The sequence below is a fragment of the Olea europaea genome, chromosome 14 (assembly GCF_002742605.1).
Source record: "Olea europaea var. sylvestris chromosome 14, O_europaea_v1, whole genome shotgun sequence".
Taxonomy (NCBI): domain Eukaryota; kingdom Viridiplantae; phylum Streptophyta; class Magnoliopsida; order Lamiales; family Oleaceae; genus Olea; species Olea europaea.
The window spans coordinates 4,775,544-4,795,756 of NC_036250.1; the positions used below are offsets into that span (position 1 = coordinate 4,775,544).

At 31.4% G+C, this 20,213-nt stretch overlaps 1 pseudogene; it reads right to left on the reverse strand.

Moving 5' to 3' along the window:
• Positions 1-201: 201 nt before the first annotated feature.
• Positions 202-13,876, reverse strand: LOC111409419 (annotated as a pseudogene).
• Between the last annotated feature and the right edge of the window lie 6,337 nt (positions 13,877-20,213).

A 20,213-nucleotide genomic window follows, 5' to 3' on the forward strand; every position in this document is an offset into this window, starting at 1 on the left:
TTATTATTTTATTTAGTTGCTTCATTTTTTTTTTTTAATTATTTAGATACGATGACAAATTAATTTGAGACCGCTGCTAAAATATTGAGAGATTAGTAACATATTGCTAAGGTTGGAGAAGAAAGTCAAATTTTCCAATACATTTATAACATCAGCAATGCGTCTGTAATGAAACATGAAACTGCACTTGCAATATATAAAGAATAAATTAACGTCCCAAAAAAAAATAATAATAATAATAATAAAATGTTAACACAGTTAAAAGAAGTTCAAATGGTACCTGTTAAAATTTTTTACAAATTATATATACAAATTTATATACACTATTTTTACAGGGGTGCTTAGGATTCCCTCCGTTCAAAACTCAGTGAACCAAAATTTGTTTGGGTCTGATTACTGCCGCTTATCCGAGTGTCACTCAGTATATAGCCACCGGTTGCACTCATCTGCATGTGTGGGTGAGTTCTTGATGGAAGAACCCAAGTGTTTTTCAGAAAGGAAACTTGACATGACAATGAAAACTCTTCAACACAATTACAATGGTATAAAGTGAATTTTAATAGGCACAAGATGAACCAAATCTGACATAGAAGTTCGATGAGCTTCAATGAAATCTGGGAAAGGGATAAAGGAGTTTGTTGTCATCATGATAAGGGAGAGCAGGAATGCAGCTGAAGTAAATACAGGCATAGATAAAATGCTGAATTTATAACTACATAGAAATGAGTGGTTATGACTTTATATAAATGTGTCGTTGATAAGTGTACAGTAGTTATGGATACTACAGAATGTGTAGACTATGTGATTAAAATTAATGTTTGTCTTTGACCTTTAAATTATAATGTTTCCCACATGCACATAGTGACAAGTTTGTCCATCCCTACCCCCAGTCCATCCCTACCCCCAACACATACATTAAAAAAAGATGAAGAAAAAACCGTCTTTCTTTCTCCAGGTTTTGTGTGATTCGATGATGACAGTCATAAAATGTGATGGGTCCTTGCATGCTGTTTAATAATTTTTTTATAATTGAATACATGGAACAATTAACTAACCTGATATTCACGAAGCCAAGGCTCAGAAATTTGCAAGCCAATGGCCATTTTCTCGGCCTGTAGATTGTGCATGCATGAGGCTAGAGGCTCCAAGAAAACAGAGTTAGATCAATCCTGTTGCCTGTATTTTCTGAAGTCTTAGCCCTGCACCTCTTACACAAATCATACATACACCCATAAAAAACCTGCAAAATGAGAACCAGTAACCAATTCCTCTCGTCTGTACATACTACATGCCAAAGTTTATCAACAGGTATTTCAGCACACAAATACAGCAATACAGGCATTAGAGAACCTATTAATTTTCAGCACTAGCAAAACTTTAACGTAATTCATCAGAATAAAGTTAATAATAGGTAATATTACCTTTTCTTTTCCTCGCTGATGATCAAAAAGAACTCCCATAATCAGGAAAAGTAGATGTTTACTTATGTTCATCAAAGAAATAAGAGAACACCCAAAAAAATAATAATAATAATAATAAATGAAAAAATAAATAAAATCATGTTTCAATGTTTCCATAGTTACGTAACACCAAGCTTCAGTATTAATAACTGTTACGCCCCCATCTGAAACACTTCGAAAATTTCACAACCACGTCGTACGAGGTGTGCGACATCCATTCGAAGTGGTTCCGAAGTGGAGCCACCATCTGCTAATACACCTCAAGACACGGACAATCTACCAAACTGACCGAGGCGCCCTCACCTTTGAAGCTGGAGCGCTGTTCAAGCCGAAGCGCTAGAGGATTCGTCGCCAATTTCAAAAAGAGATCTATGTCAAGTTCCTTTCTGCCCCCAAGATTCAATTGATTTGACGTCTCTATGAGCCTAGTTGATGTGACGTATCAACTTTATGTCAACTCAACTCGGGAGAAGTAATTACCCACCCACTCTATAGACGCGACTGATTGACGCCTATGAGTACACGCCTCACACCGTCAGATGCATACACGTGTCCCACATCCAACGGATCTCCTTACCTATAAATACCCAAAGTTTGGTAAGAGGCAAAGGTAATGAAACTCTTACAACATAGCTTTCCATAATAAGCAAATACATATTCTCCTCCCCTTTATTTAGCACAACTTTAGTATTGTTCCGACCACCTGAGGCTAACTTGACCGTCGGAGTGTATGCGGCCGCCACCATCTCCATTGGTCCTGGCCGTGTGCATCTGATCGTGCATTGATTGTGCGCAGGGAGGAATACGTGGAGTAGCTATCGGTTGGCCACGTGGAGAGTCCAATTTGCGAGGTCAACAATAACAATAACAAGAAATTAGAAGAGAGATGCTTGCAGAGCACAACTTAATTCATGGTTGACAAAGAATAGATCACAAAGATAATAATTTTTTTGACACAGAAGACAAAGTCAAACAACTCTCAACCAAAGAGACATCTCTTTTCAGCACTATCCCCTTATAAGCTTAAATGTTTATAGCAGTAAATGATCATAGAGCTCATACATGGCATGCCACCCCATTTACTTATCTGTTGCCTACAACAAATATGGAAGGGAGAAACAATCCTCATCAAGGAATTAGATTCGAATAAGCACGCATAGGTCTCAGACATGAAAAAATATTTTTAGTCATCCCATTCAAACAATCTTCTATGCTTACATTTTAAGAAAAATTGCTGGAGTGTAAGTAACAGAGCACATATATTATATATATCAGTTGACAATGCACATTACAAACCTACTAAAGCAATTACCTGAAGATACTGATGGTAAACAGCAAATGATGCAGAATAGGATAGAAGTGGAAGGACATCTTTTATAATACCCCAAGGATCCAGGTTTGGAGATGCAATTATCAAACTGAAAACATAAAACGCACCAAAAAGGGGGAAAGCATAGAACTCAGAACCTTAGGATCATAAAGTGAGTGCCCAGCTAAATTATTTGAGAACTGCAGTCAACCTCGAAAATCCATTCTTCTTCCATAACTTAATGGCCTCAACTGGAGCTTTTCGACCAGCCTTCATACCTTTGTTGACTTTTGGAGGAGCAGCAACATCAGCCATGATTTCCATATTCTCATCTTCATTTTCTTCCATGCTGACAGCATTTTGAGCTGAAGGAGATGAGATTTGTTTCTGTACATAAAAAAAAATTCATCACGGCGAACTTAACAGATAAAAGGTAATAAAATAGAATGCAAAACAGCCGCCCACATTTGTTTGTCTTCTTATATTACTGGCATCTTGAAGCTGATCATTTGATGGTGAAGTTTCATCAGCTACAGGAGTGCACAATCCTAGACTCAGGAAATATTAAATGTCACTATTTTCAACTGAAACCTAAACAAAAATAGCATCACATGAATCAGAAATAAAACAAATGGAATTGATTTTCCAGGCTACAAGAAAATGTACCTTTGGCATATGTCATAATTGAAATTGAAGATCCGCACAATATTAATGGGATATGGTGTGACTCCATGATATGTGTTGCATACATAACCAGTACCTTCTACCACAGAACATGACAATGACAAGTTGTGTTTCACAAAATTAATAGTATATACGAAACTTTCAACATATTTTTCAATAAAAAACCCTTGGAATATATCGCTTGTCTCATTCGTCTTCACAGCAGGTATTAAACTTTAAACTAATAATATATTATGTTAACTTGATTATTCAGATATGTCCTCCAAATATTCCAGTTGGTGGCAACAACTGCAGCACATGTTTATATCGGAACTCAAAAGTCATATAATCAACAATGTGTTGCTTACATAAGTAGTTCAGTACTTCTGACCCTTGCATAAAATTTCACATATTTGTCTTCAAGACCCACTGGTTTCATCAGAAAAATATGAAAGTTCAACTGAGATTTTCAAGGATCAAAATTTTCTCTGACATAAAGAAAGTAGTTACCTCCCAAGCATTCTGTCACATCACCAGTAATGATATAATCAAGCATATCCACCAGAGGTACCTCTGAGTATGCACTGACATTAGCCAAAGAAAGAAGAAGAGATAAAATGTCCAACCGCAAAAACCTGTCAATAATGTAGTTTAAAAGCTAAGACCTTAATGGACAAGGCCAACCATTTCCTTTCACAAGGTATAATTACTTAATTAGTGTAATATGATAAAGGCTTTTCAAGAAAAGTTGGATTGTTTAAATACATAATTGCAAATATAACTTTTTCTTTTGAATGGGTGACTGTTAAGAAGCACGGTTACGTAATTCGAATACAATACGATACGAATACGTTGATACAGCTTTTTAAAAAAAAAATTAGGATATGTCATATGTGGATACGTGTTATAAAATTTAAAATAATTTCATTAATATAAAAAAAATATCAAAACAGAATCATAATAATAAAAATAAAGTAAAATATTAAAATATTTAATCTTAATCCTTAATTATACCAAATTCATTTTCTTTAGCATCATAAACATCAGTTTTCTTCATTATCATTAAAAATAACACTCTTCAACTCTGGCTCATCTAACGATAGATTAACAACATTAAGCAGTCCAACAATTTCAAAAGTATCAAATGAGTCACCGACATGTCCTGTACTTTGGATTCTCCTTTTAAATAGAGATCTAATTTTCTTAATAAAAGACGCAGATTGCTAAGAATGAAAATCAATTTTTCACTCCCTTGTGGAGTTATTCTTTCACATGGAATGCACAAAGGAGTATGTACTCCAATTATTTAATACTAGTTACTATATATTTTCAACAATAAAAATATATTTGTTAATTATTAACACAATTTCACATGTATTAAACGATTAAATTATATTGTGTATTTCCAACAAAAAGTCTAGTTCTTAATTAATTTAAAACTCTAATTGTGTACTCCCAATAAATATTACTAATATTTAATAAAGTAAAAAAAAGTTTTCAATCTATAGTCAATAATAATGAGTTTTAAAAGAGTTTAAAATTAATAACACTTTTCTTCGCGTGTCTTAACATATAGGATACATCAATAATAATTAAAAAATATAAAATAATTGAAAAATACGTATTCGATACGTATCGAAAATTTAAAATATATAAAATAATTTAAAAACATGTATACTATACATATCGAAGGGTATCTGAGGGGCATCCAAGCTTGGATGCATATTGGATACGGGTATGTAATGAGTTTACAAGTATCGGGAGTTCTTAGGCTAACTGTTTTATAATTCTCATGGCGATTCAAGTGTCATATTAGTGCTGAATTGAAATGCATGACTCAGTTATAATGTATTTGAATTAGGGGAAAGAGATAGAAGAAATGACCAATTAGTCTTAAGAGGTTTTTGTTAATAGAATGCCCACATAAATAAAAAGGCCTCACATAGGTTGACATTACAAGGTGCAATGCCTTTCAGTCAGAGTACTAGACTTTAGAATGAAAATTTGATTACATGATAGATATTAATTTGGTTACAGAGATTTCTAGTCACGTCACCCCATGGGGAGGAAAGAAAAATGAAAGAAAAGCTGCCATGAATGTATTGCTGTAAACCGAAAATCAGATTATCTCAACACCCGTATGTTGAATGGTTGAAGTTAACAAGTGATATAATACTTACCCAATTCTCTCAGCATGCTTTTTGAAGTATGCCTCACATATGCTGAAAGGAAAAGCATAGAATATATTACCATTGGGACAATCATGAAGAAAAACCAAAAGATTTGAAAAGCACTTCCAAAATAGCTGAGAGCTGACAATACATACCTGCACTCTACTATATAATATTTAAAATCAACTAGAAAAGATATGCCTCTTTTTCACATAGAAATATTTTAGCTGATTTAATCCCTTTATGAAGTGTTTGAACAACTTTCAAAAACTGATTATAAAATATTTATTGCTAAAGAAGATTCACAACCACCAAATTTAGCGCAAAAAAAGACTTCATCAGAGGTGTGAGTACTACATGTTTTGGTCACATCTGTACATCAGAAATTTGATTTTTTCCAGATGATAACTAAACTTTACAGATAAAATTAGTTCTTAATGATTCTTTATATTTTTTCACAGCCTTGATCATTTAAATATTAGTATAGCTTGCATAATCGAAACCAAATCAGGCCTTAGTTAGAAAAAATATGAAGTATATAAGAACAAGAAAGGATGACAAAAATTTTAGAGCTTAAATATCCTAAAACCTCTGTTTGCATAGCATGTCAATAACCTCAGAAAATCAAGTTACATTAAGCATTTTAAATTACTTATCAAAACAATCGCAATGTTTAATACCAAATGAACCCGATAATAGAGTTCTCGTGCGAACTTCAAAAATCTACAAACAGCAAACTGAAAGTAAACCACTTCAAGACTCTGGAGAACGTTAAAAGTCGATTACCACTTCAAGAGAACCTTAAAAAATGATCTTGACACAAATATTAGATAAGAGTACAACTAGATACAGATACTTCTGGTTTAAAATTGCAAGATGCAGAAAATGATCAGAAACAGAACTGATTAATCTCGTACTCTAGCAACTTCCAGGCAGCCACGTCTATAGCAGAGTTCCAAGTCAGCTGCCAATAACATTAAGAGTGGAATCTGACAAGAACGTATGAGCAAATCCTGACTACTGATTGAAACTTGGAATGGCTTTCAATATTAGGTATTATATGGACACCAACTACTTAGCAGAGTTCCAAGTCATCTGCCAATAACATTAAGACCAAAATCTAACAAGAATGAATGAGAAAATCTTGACTACTGATTGATATACTTGGGCTGGCAGTCAATATTACATAGTACATGGACACCAACTATTTAGGCACATTAGTATACAAAACATATAAACATTTCCCAAAAGCTCAAACAAATAAATAAATTTAATTAGAATTATAATATATTAAGGAACAATAACTGTTATTCTAAACACGATGCCTACCAAACTCGCCACAATGACTAAGGATTTCAGAGCTGACCTTCTTGCATAAGGACGTCTTAGAAGTACTCTTGGCACATATTTCTTCTGCTTTTTAAGAAGCTATTTTTCCTGTAGAGAGACTTATAATCAGATACGTTTTCCAACATAAATTTACGTTAACATAAGCCATCAGAACCTGCGAAAACGCTGTTTTCTTCTCAAATGTTGCACCATTTGAACTGAGGACTTTAACTATTTCATCCCCAGATGCTCCTTTTCTGCAACAAACCCCATCAAATGCAATAAGTATACATACAATTGGTGCGAGCAATACATGGCAGAATAATAATTAAATTCTAAATACCCCTTAATGACTTAAAGTGCAAGAAAATAAATAAAAAATAATAAAGTTTGGCTGACACAATTTTGGCTGAATGTTCTTTGTGTGTGTATTTCCTTCCAATTTATAGAATATTTACATAGGTTATAAAAGGTAAGAGAATAAAGAACGTAATTTCCTAATTCTATACAATGAAACATGAATCATAATCACGCTTCTCTAATACCCCCCCCCCCCTCAAATTGATGCTGGAGAGTCCACAAGCATCAATTTGCTGACGAGAAAATTATGGCGAAGACGAGTCATAGACTTGGTAAAGATATTTGCAATCTGTAGATTGGTGGAACCATGAGGAAGAGAAATGATCTTGGAGTCATAGGCGTCTCGGATGTAATGACAGTCTACTTCAATATGTTTGGTCCGTTTATGATACATAGGATTCGCCGTAATCTGAATAGCGCTAGTGTTGTCACTATAAAGAGGTGTAGGTTGTGCTTGGGAAACACCCAGTTCAGTAAGAAGACCATGTAGCCACACAACTTCAGAACATGCAACAGACATAGCTCGATATTCAACTTCAGTGGAGGACTTAGAAACACAATCTTGTTTTTTACATTTCCAAGAAAAAAGAGCACTTCCAAGAAAGATACATCACCTAGTAGTAGAACGACGAGAATCGGGACAACCAGCCCAGTCAGCATCACTATAAGCTTTGAGTTCAAGAGGCATCCTTCGAGGGAAGAACAAATCACGATGAGAAGTCCCAATAAGATAGCGAATAATACGGCAGACAGCTACCAAATGAAGGTGGCGAGGGGCGTCCATAAACTTGCTGACAGTATGAACTGCGAAGGAAATATCTGGACGTGTGATAGTGAGGTAGATAAGACTACCTACCGGCTTCCGATATAAAGTGGGGTCTGGAAGAACATCCTCTTCATCCTTTCGATATTTAACATTAATCTCCAACGGAGTATCAACAAAAGATGAATCACATAAATCACCCAATCGAATCAAGTCTTGAATATATTTATGTTGATTTAAGAAAATACCATGCTGTGTAGTATGAACCTCTAAACTAAGAAAGTAAATAAGATGGCCAAGATCTTTCATATGAAAAACCGAGTGAAGGTGCTGCTGAAGCCTCTGAATAAAGACGGAATCAGATCCAAAGATAACAATATCGTCCACATATACTAACAAGAAAACAACGCCAGTGGTTCCCTTATGAAGAAACAGAGATGCATCATATTGACTCTAAGGAAAGGAGAAATCTAAGAGAGAGCAACGAAACTTGTCAAACCATGCTCGAGGGGCCTGCTTAAGGCCATACAAAGAACGCTTTAGCTTACAAACGGAATCAGCTGAGGGAAGAGGCATACCAGAAAGAAGTTTCATATAAATGTCTTCCTTAAGATCGCCATGTAAAAATACGTTTTTTACGTCCATTTGATGTAGAGACCAAGATTGGGAAGCAGCAAGTGATAATAGGAGCCGAACTATGGTCATCTTAGCCACAGGCGCAAATGTCTCATCATAGTCAATTCCATACTCCTGACGATTTCCCAAAGCAACCAACCGAGCCTTATAGCGCTCAAGTGAACCATCGGACCGAAGTTCGATTGAATATACCCATTTACTTCCAATGAGTTTTACATTGGGGGGACATAATACAACATCCCAAGTTTGGTTAGCCTCAAAAGCCTCAAGTTCTGCATTCATCGCCAGTTTCCCACACTCCTGTTCCATAGCCTGTCTATAGGAGGAAGGGATAGAAATTGAGTTAAGGGTAGTATACATAGAACTATGAGAGGGAAAACCATACCTATCGGGGGGTCGAGAAGTATGACATAGAGTGATAGGAGGAGGAAGATCATCTGGTGAAGGATTCGATATTGTGGGTGGAGGATAAAGATGCCTTGAAGAGACTGTTGCTTAAGTGAGGGGCTCTGTTAAAATATGCCTGCGAGTGTAAACAAGACCGGGCTTGTATCGAGAAATATCTAGAGAGATATCAGGTAAAACAGAGAACACAGGGGGGGAAACAGTGATTTCTGAAGTGAAGAAAGATTGCTTTTCAAATAAAACAATATTACGCGAGATCCTAATACGATGTGTCGTAGGATCATAACAGGCATACTCTTTTTGAGTGCCACTGTAACCCAAAAAAGCGCACTTGATAGATTGAGGTGTGAGTTTTGTTCTTTCATTAGAAGGTAAATGAACAAAACAAACACAACCAAATGGACGGAGATGAGAATATGTCCGATGACGACTAAAGAGCTTATAAAACGGAGAAACATTGTCAAGGGTGGGAGAAGATAACCGATTTATGAGGTGAACAGTAGTAGACAATGCTTCACACCAAAATCGAGAAGGAACAAATGACTCGATTAGAAGAGCTCTAACCATATTAAGGAAGTGACGATTCTTGCGTTCTGCCACCCCGTTTTGTTGAGGGGTGAAAGAAGTGGAAGGACAAGATCGTTGAGAGATAATACCGTTTGTCTGTAAAAATGATTGAAAAGCATTAGGCATATAAACACCACCCGAATCAGATCGCAAGATCTTGATCGAGGAGGAAAATTGATTGTCAATGAGGGCAAGGAAAGCCTGGAAGATGGTAAAGACTTCACTTTTTGTACGGATAAAATAAACCCAGGTGAAACGACTATAGTCATCGATAAAGGTAACAAAGTATTTATAATAAGCATGAGATATTACTGGGGCAACACCCCATACATCATTATGAACAATGTCGAAAATCCGTGAAGCATGAGAACCATAAGAAGAAATGGTAAAACCTTACTTTTAACAAGCTTACATGAATCACAATTAATAGAAATAGGGGAAACCGAAGCACAATTCTTATTACTAAGCAAACCAGAGTTTAACAAATGATGCAATAAATTAGGATTGGGATGTCCTAATTTCTTATGCCAATCTAAAATATTAAAAGTAGCGGAATGACAAACTATAGGAAAAGACGAAATAGGCTTCGGTGAAATAGGAAAAAGGCATCCCTTCTTAGGCCCCTTCATGATCGTCCTCCCGGACACATGATCCTGCACAAGACAACCAGAAGAAGAAAAAGAAACGGTGCAATTGTTATCAACAAGTTGGCCAACGGATATAAGATTAGTCGATAAACTAGGAAAGACTATAGCGTTAGGTAAATCTGGTGATATATCACCTACGGCGGAAGTAGGAAGAGTTTTCCCATCGACAGTGTTAATACGAAGAGATCCAGTATATGGTCGAAGATTACTAAGTATTCGAGAATCATGTGTCATATGATTAGAAGCACCCGAGTCTACTAACCAAGAGGATGAAGTATTTAAAAAATTACCTGAGACACCTAAGGCTGATAAGGCGGAAATAACCATTTGTTGGATCATTTCAGGGGTGACAGAGTTTTGTGAAATACTGGGAGAGGCCGGAACTTGAGTGGGGTGAGTTGGCGTAGCAGACCTAGAGGCTACTGTGACAGCAGCAACAAAACTTGTTTCAGTCTTGCGAGGAGGACGAATAGGACACTCTTTAATAACATACTTTTCTTGGACATTGAAGAGCCATGTGACCAAACCCCTTACAGCTGTAGCACTGCACACCAAACATATTTCTAGATCTATGTTTTCCTTGAGCCACATATGCAATGGGAACTGGTGCTACATGATTTTGCTGTTGCTCCAAAGATGTACGAGTTAAAAGACGCTGTTTTTCTCTAAGGAGTTCACCCAAACAACTATCAAGTGTTGGAATAGTCGCGCGATTCATAAGACTGGACCTAATGGATTCAAATTCGGACCGTAATTTCATGAGAAATTGATCTCTCTTGGTGATCTCGTGTATAGCTTGGACAGCCTTCAAATTGTCATGTGAAACTGAAGCATAGATGATATCTGTGTACTCAACCCAGAGATTAGAGAAAGCAGAATAATATTCTTCAATGGAACGGGAATCCTAATACAAATTCGCCAATTCAAATTCCAGCTGAAGTCGTCGAGCATTATTATTCTGAGTATAGACTTTCTTCAAGAATTCTCACATAGCGTGAGATGACTTGTAAGGTCTGAGATTAAGGACAATCCGCTCATCAACCGATCCGATAATCCATGCCATAATTCGAGAATCCTTAGTTTTCCAAGCAATGTATTTTTCTTTGTCCGTCTCTTGATCAGGAGGCGGAATGCTTCCATCAATATGTCCCCACAAATCCCCTTTTCCTTCAACTAACAAATGAAAGTGAAATGCCCATGAAGAGTAGTTTTTCCCGGTAAAGCGAATGCAGACAGAATCATTTTTCTCAATAGACATGATGAAATTGTATACAAATCAGTCCAAAAAATAAATGAAGCCCGTGAACTATAGTTCAAACAAATTCAAGTTCAATGACAATGACAATGAGCCCAATATGAATTAACTTGGCCCAACCAACTTTGAACCCAAAATCCACTATAGTTCACACCCAAATCGATAATAAGATACTCACAATCGACGCGAGGTGAAGGGGAGAAAATGGAATTCGTCCAACGAACTGAGATTCCTCCGACAGAAGGGAGGGACGACGACACTTGAGGTCCAGGCAACTACCGTCGTTGGAACAGGTTGTAGCGACAAGAACCAAATCACGAAGACACTGAACTGTGAAGCCCGACACCAGATGCAGCCAACCGAAGATGATGTTATTATCAAAAACTCAAACGGCGCTGACAAATGTGAGATTCGGCCACCGACAATGCTGACTATATAACTCCAGAACACAAGGTCAAGGGATGACACCCTAAGCACAAGACTACGACCACAGGTTCGAGAATTTTAGGGCTCTGATACCATGACACAATTTTGGCTGAATGTTCTTTGTGTGTGTATTTCCTTCCAATTTATAGAATATTTACATAGGTTATAAAAGGTAAGAGAATAAAGAACGTAATTTCCTAATTCTATACAAGGAAACGTAATTTCCAAATTCTATACAAGGAAACATGAATCATAATCACGCTTCTCTAATATTGGCCCCCTTATTTAGTAGTAGGATCGGATTGGATCACCTAAGAAGCACCAGAAACGAACACTGACACATCAAGGACATGTCAAATTCATTAAAATTGTAAATTTATAAATTAAATAATTATTTTATACCTTTAAATGTTTTATTAAAATAGAGACAAAACAATATAACATTCACAAAATTGATTTTAATGACTTCCTTCCCATATTAATAAAAGCATACTTGGGAAGTGTTTATAAACCGTTTAAAATTTATAAAAAGATAGAGATGAGTGGAAACGTGGCAGTACTCGTGGATCCCTTGAAATATGCAGAGATAAGAAGTGGGTTGAGTGTTTATAAACAGTTTATAACCGTGAGCTAAACATGGGCTAAGTCATGTGACATCAGATGCTATACAATAGAAAACCTTAACATATATGACAAAAATCTAACCTTCTCATCTTGTCTATATCTTCATTGGTGAGACTCTGGGCACTGTTATAATCAACCAACATTCAGTTATCTCTGGACTCCTCCATGATTTGAAGGCTGTTACCTAATAGTAATCATTCAGCAGATACATCAGCATCGAGAGAAGTATGATAGCAACTATGAGTGCTGTCCAAAATTGGACCTACAAAATTTCAAACAACACAGCTAGATTGTGTACACTCATTGCCCAAAGAAAAATATAAACTCTCTTCTGCAATCTCTTAACTGCTCAGTTCCTTCGGGCATCTCATGCGTACTTCAGTCTAATTGCTCTCCCTTGCTTTTCACTTTGTCATGTGATTTATCATTGTCAGTGAAAAAAAGCTTCCCTTACCTTCAAACTTAACATTTTAACTCATAAATTTTACGGCTACCTAAAATGTCCAAGTGAAAGTAATTCCACCAGTCAAAAAAAAAAAGGAATTAAAGGAACACTTAGATATAATCAAGCAGCTCATTAAGAGTTCAATTTCACAAGCATAATAAACTTTAAACGACTTCATAACAACTCAAATATTTTGTAACCTCTGATAGCAGATTAATACTAGACCGTCTTGCGTGGGGGAGTTTATTTATCGCATTTGGCTAGTTCATAATAGTCTTCAGATTAATGCTCGACCACCATATGTAGATACATGATACCACAGACTCGTAAATTCCACAAATAACACAAACGATGTACAAGTGAAAAGATATCAATGAATTGAAGCAATTAATGACACGCTGCAGAACCGAAAAACGGTAAAAACAACTTAGCAAAAACGGGGGAAAAAAAGTAATTTCAGGTAAAAAGGAGCAGAAAATAAACCTTCAGAAGAGTGCAAAACACGCGATAAAACTGCCCCTCTTTACCATCCTCCACTTGAAAGGAAGACCCAAATGGACACCCAATCAAAGGCAGCAGTGAGCAATTCTTGTTTCCAATTTTTATTTTCCTGCAAATTCCCAAAAGAAATATATTTCAAAATATTATCACATGTATGTGTGTGTCCTACATGTGATTGAGAATAACGTCTTACGAGCCAGTAGTAAGACGAGCAAAAAGCAGGCGATCGCCGTTATTGATGTCAAGCAAGACACTGCAGCCCTCCCAGGGGCCAGGTGAGGGGTAATTTTTAGATTTGCCAAGGGTTAGGGGCATTTTTTCACTTTAAGCAAGAAACTTTATCTATTATCAAAATTGCTTTTTATTGAATAAAAGATAAAAATATTTTTAAGTAGTTTATACAATTACAAAGATAGAATTTTGTTTCAAAAGACAAAAATACCCTTAAATTACAAATTAAAAAATCAAACACTTTTCACTTTATATTTAACTATTTATTTTAAACAATTACTCAAATTAAAAAAAATTAATATTAAATTTACTTTCTTGTTTAAATATTTCATTAATTAATTATCTTAATCGGTCATGTATATTATTTATTTAATATTTAATTATTTATTTAATAACTTGCTTAAATAAAAAATTAATATTTAATTTGCTTTCTCATTTAAATATTTTATTAATTTATTGTCTTAATTGATTATGTATATTTAATAAATTATTTAATTATTTATTTTAAACACTTATTCAAATAAAAAATTAATATTTAATTTAATTTCTTATTTAAATATTTCAGTAATTAATTATCTTAATTGGTTACATATATTATTTATTTAATATTTAATTACTTTATTCAAATGATCACTTATTTAAATAAAAAAATAATATTTATTTTAATGTCTTATTTAAATATTTCAGTAATTAATTATCTTAATTGGTTACATATATTATTTATTTAATATTTAATTACTTTATTCAAATGATCACTTATTTAAATAAAAAAATAATATTTATTTTAATGTCTTATTTAAATATTTCAGTAATTAATTATCTTAATTGGTTACATATATTATTTATTTAATATTTAATTACTTTATTCAAATGATCACTTATTTAAATAAAAAAATAATATTTATTTTAATGTCTTATTTAAATATTTCAGTAATTAATTATCTTAATTGACCCTTATTTAATTATTTATTTAATCACTTATTTAAATAAAAGAATTAGTATTTATTTTAATTTCTTATTTAAATATTTCATTAATTAATTATCTTATTTATTTATGTGTATTCTTTATTTAATATTTAATTACTTTGTTTATTTATTTTTAATCGCTCAATTAAATAAAAAAATTTATATTTAATTTAATTTCTTATTTAGATATTTCATTCATAAATTATCTTAATTAATTGTGTATATTATGTATTTAATATTCCATTACCTTATTTAATTATTATTTTAATCACTTATTTAAATAAAAGAATTAGTATTTATTTTAATTTCTTATTTAAATATTTCAGTAATTAATTATCTTAATTGGTTATGTATATTATTAGTCATTAATATTTAATTACTTTATTTTAATTGCTTGTTTAAATAAAAATATTATACCATAATGTACAAGTGTCATAATATTATTGAAAAATTGAAAAACAGTTTTTTTAGATCCTTTACTCATAAAATTTCACATATACATTATGGACATTCTTATAAATTAGTATATGTAGAATTATCCAATATTGAATTTGATTTCTCGTTTAAATATTTCTTTATTAATTATTTTAATTGGTTATGTACATTGTTTATTTAATATTTCTTTACTTTAATTAATTATTTATTTAATATTTAACTAGAACATAAATTACATGATGCATGAGAATATCTAACAGAGATGGAAGTCGAATATTAGGCACGATCACATTTTCAAAACATCGAACATTATTCAAGAATGCCGAAAATATATTTCTTCTACTAAATGAAGTCAAGTGAGAAGTTCTCGATTATAGTATATTACTCTCTACCCAACGGATGTGTAATATCTATTTAAATCGTATGTACTCTCTATTTATAGTATATTATTGGTTTCCTCAATTTTCTCTATTTATAGTATGTTATTGATTACGTGAAAATTGACCCGATGAATATGTAATATCTACTTAAATTGTATGTACTCTCTATTTATAATATGTCACTGATTTCCTCAATTTTCTTTATTTATAGTGTGTTATATATGTAATTAAGAGTAATTGGTTATTTATTATACGATTACATAAAAACAAAAGTATTATAAACGTTTTAAAAAAATATTTACGTTTTAAATTATTACAACTATGGATCACAATGTAAAAAAAAAAAAAAAAAGCTTACATTTTCATGTGTGTTTGGTTTATCAGCTTTACGTCATGTCTTATGCTAAAAATTCAATATATTTCAATTTGATCCGAATATGACGAGATTAATGGAAGATGGATTTAGGGTTTTAATCCGATAACACAATCGAGATTCAAATTCGATAATCCGTTAACTAAATAAATATGGATATAGATCGATCCGATATCACTAAAACATTCCAAAAGGATGAATATATATATATATATATGTGTGTGTGTGTGTGTGTGTGTGTGTGTGTGTGTGTGTTAGGCCTTCTATTATAATAAGTGAGCCCATCAAGATAGTTCAAATATTTTTTAAAATAAATAATTAATTAAAATCTTGTTGGGGCTATGATTTTCAATGAAAAAATAAATAAAATTTTTATTTTTCTAATTTTTTCAATTTCGGATCTAATTTCTGATAACATAGTTAATCGGATATGAATTTAACATTCAAATATCCGTTAGATTATTGAATTGGATCAAATAAGATAATTATTCTTAACAGATCGAATCGAATTTGAGTAGATCCGATCCATATATCCGATCCATTTAGAACCCTAACTTCAATGCAAAGATACAACAATCGCCCTGGTTCGAATTTACGGAAGAGATTGGGCAATGTACCATAGACGGATGTCACTTTCATCGTCTTCTCCGACATAATTTCTTACATAATGTCACTTTCATCGTCTTCTCTAGCATAATGTCACATATCCAAACTCGCGACATTATCTGTCAAGTTGGGAGGTCATTTCCGGCATAGTTATGTATATTAATGTGTGTTTAGTTTATCAACTCTACGCCACGTTCGATACTAAAAATTCAATGTACTTCAATTAGGGCTGTCAATAGATTGAATTTTGATCTGAATCCAATGAAATTAATGGGAGATGGATTTAGGGTCTCAATCTGATAACCCAATCGAGATTCAAATCCGATAATCCGTTAACTAAATAAATCAAATATGGATATAGGTCAATCTAATCTGATAAATAAATAAAATCTTTATTTATCTAATTTTTTCAATTTCGAATCGGATATCCAATAACATAGTTAATCGGATATGGATTTAACATTCAAATATTCGTCAGATTATTGAATCGGATCGGATAGAGTAGGATAATTATTATTAACGGATCGGATCGAATTTGAGCAGATCCGATCCATTTACGGTCCTAACTTCAATGCGAAGATTTCACAATCACCTGAGTCGATTTCACGGAAGAGGTTGGGCAACGTACTATCAACAGATGTTCTCTACTTTGCCTCGATCGTGTACGGAGAAACAATGTATTGTGACAGCAATCTAGTCCTCTTGCTAACCATTTATTCTGGCACATCAATAATATGTTTCGTACAGGGTGTCATCCAAACTCGCGATATTATCTGTCAAGTTAGGGGTCCTCTTCGGCATAGTTATGTATATTATTTATTTAATATTTATTTAATCACTTAATTAAATAAAAAATTAATATTTAATTTAATTTCTTATTTAGATATTTCATTTATAAATTATCTTACTTGGTTGTGTATAGTATGTATCTAATATTTCATTACCTTATTTAAATAAATTTTACAATATATATACAATTATTTCATAAATAAAAAAATATTTACAATTATTTCGTCCCCACCATCGGCACCTCTTCCATCTCCATTGACATTCATAATGATTCTGATGAAATATCTGTGTACATCCCCACCCCTTCACCGCCACCCTCCCTGTCACCATCTCCACTATTTTCTGTCACTATCTGGGACCCTTATCGTCTGCAGACCGTATCTCATCAGATATGACTTCGACCCTCCTCTTTGATCAACGATGTCAGCTCAGCGAGCAATTCAAGCTGACATATTAACATTTCACTGAGTTAATGACCATGCATGCATCGAGATTTCGAAATGACGTACAACTTAAATCACAAATGAATAATACGTACCCCATGATCGTTGAGGAGAGCCGATAACTGTCAGCTTTGTCTCCATGGATAGTTGTTGAATGTGTCAATGTCATCAACAACTTCCAAATGAAAGACGTCGATCGACGTCTTATTGTGATGACACCTCAGTATGCTCTCTAGTATAAATATCCCCAACTTCAACTTGTCAAACATATCGTCGCATTCATTGAATGCATCTCCTAACCGTACCAAAGTTACCGTCATAAGCAGGATTGGTGTAACAGGTCTGCGCGCTCCTCATCCAACAAATCTAGAACTAATGCGAAGCTGACAAAATTATAGTTCGACGTAACTTTATCGGGAATCTGTCTCATAACCACGTCCAAATGGTAATTCATCTTGTAAAATTTAAAATATTTGGACCTTACATAAGAGACAATAGATAGAGCATAATATTTGAAAATTAAATAGTTTATTTACTTATTTAAATTGTGTATTAAATATTTAATTGCTAACTATTTGTTTAAATTGTTTATTGAATATTTAATTATTAATTATTTATTTAAATTATTTATTCAATATTTAAATGTGTATTTAAATTATTTATTTTAATTGTTTGGTTGTTTATTTAATAATTATTTTAATTGATAATTGAATGTTTAATTGTTTATTTTGAATGTTAATTATTTATTTCAATTGTTTATTTAATATTTAATTACTTATTTTTATTATTTATACTTATGGTTCGTTTAAATTATTTATTTAATACTTAAACGTTAATTATTTATTTCAATTGTTTATTTAAATTGTTTATTTAATATTTAATTACTTATTTAAATTAGTTTTTTTTATATTTATTGTTCATTTAAAATATTTATTTAATATTTAAATTCTAATTATTTATTTCAATTGTTTATTTAATATTTAAATTCTAATTATTTATTTCAATTGTTTATTTAATATTTAATTACATATTTAAATTAGTTTTTATTATTTATATTTATTTGTTATTTATGTTAATTAATTATTTTTATTTGCTTAATTAACATTTAAGTTACTTGTTTATTGAATTTATTTCAATTAGTTATTTATTATTTCAATTCATTATTTTAATTATTTTATTAATATTTGTTTAATTTATTTCAATTAGTTATTTATTTTTATTTAAATAAACAATATACATAAATAATTAACATAATTTGTGAAATATTTAAATAAACAAATAAAGTATAAAATGAATAATTATATATTAAACAAATAATATACATAAACAATTAAAGAATTATTTGATTTATTAAATTACTTATTAAATATTTTATTTAAATATCTCATTAATTACTTTAATTGGTTATGTATATTGTTTGTTTAATATTTAATTATTTATTTTAATTGATAATTGAATGTTTAATTGTTTATTTTGAATGTTAATTATTTATTTCAATTGTTTATTTAATATTTAATTATTTATTTTAATTGATAATTGAATGTTTAATTGTTTATTTTGAATGTTAATTATTTATTTCAATTGTTTATTTAATATTTAATTATTTATTTTAATTGTTTATTGAATATTCAATTGTTTATTATATTTATTTCATTATTTATATTTTAAATAAAATGAAATAAAAAACAATTAATTATTTCACTCAAATAAACAATTTACATAATTCATGAAATATTTATAAACAATTAAATTCAATAGTAAAAAATAAAAAATGATTAAATATTTATTTAAATTCTTTATTGATATTTATTTAAATGCTTTGCAAATAATTAATTTGATCGATATATTGATTTTTTAATTTAATTGCTTATTTTTATTATTTTACGAATGTTTAAATATTTATTTAAATTCTTTATGTATATTACTTATTTAATATTTAATTATTTCGTTTAATTTGTTGACTAACACTTATTTTCATCATTTATTTTAATATTTTCATTGCTTATTTTAATTATTTTACTAACACTTAATTTAATTATTTATTTTTAATTAATGTTTAAATTTTTTTAATTCTTTATGCATATTGCTTATTTAATGTTTAAAAATTTATTTTAATTGCTTTGCAGAATTTTAATTTGATTGATATTTAATTTTCTAATTTAATTGCTTATTTATTATTTTACAGATGTTTAAATATTTATTTAAGTTCTTTATGTATATTACTTATTTAATATTTAATTATTTCTTTTAATTTTTTTACTATTACTTAACAATTAAAATAATAATAAATATTTAGATAAATAATAAATATTTAGATAAATAATAAAACATTTATATTAAGCATTTCAAAGAAATAATTTTAAATACATAATATACATTAAAATTAAACAATTCAAATAATAATTAAATATTAGACAACACAATATAAG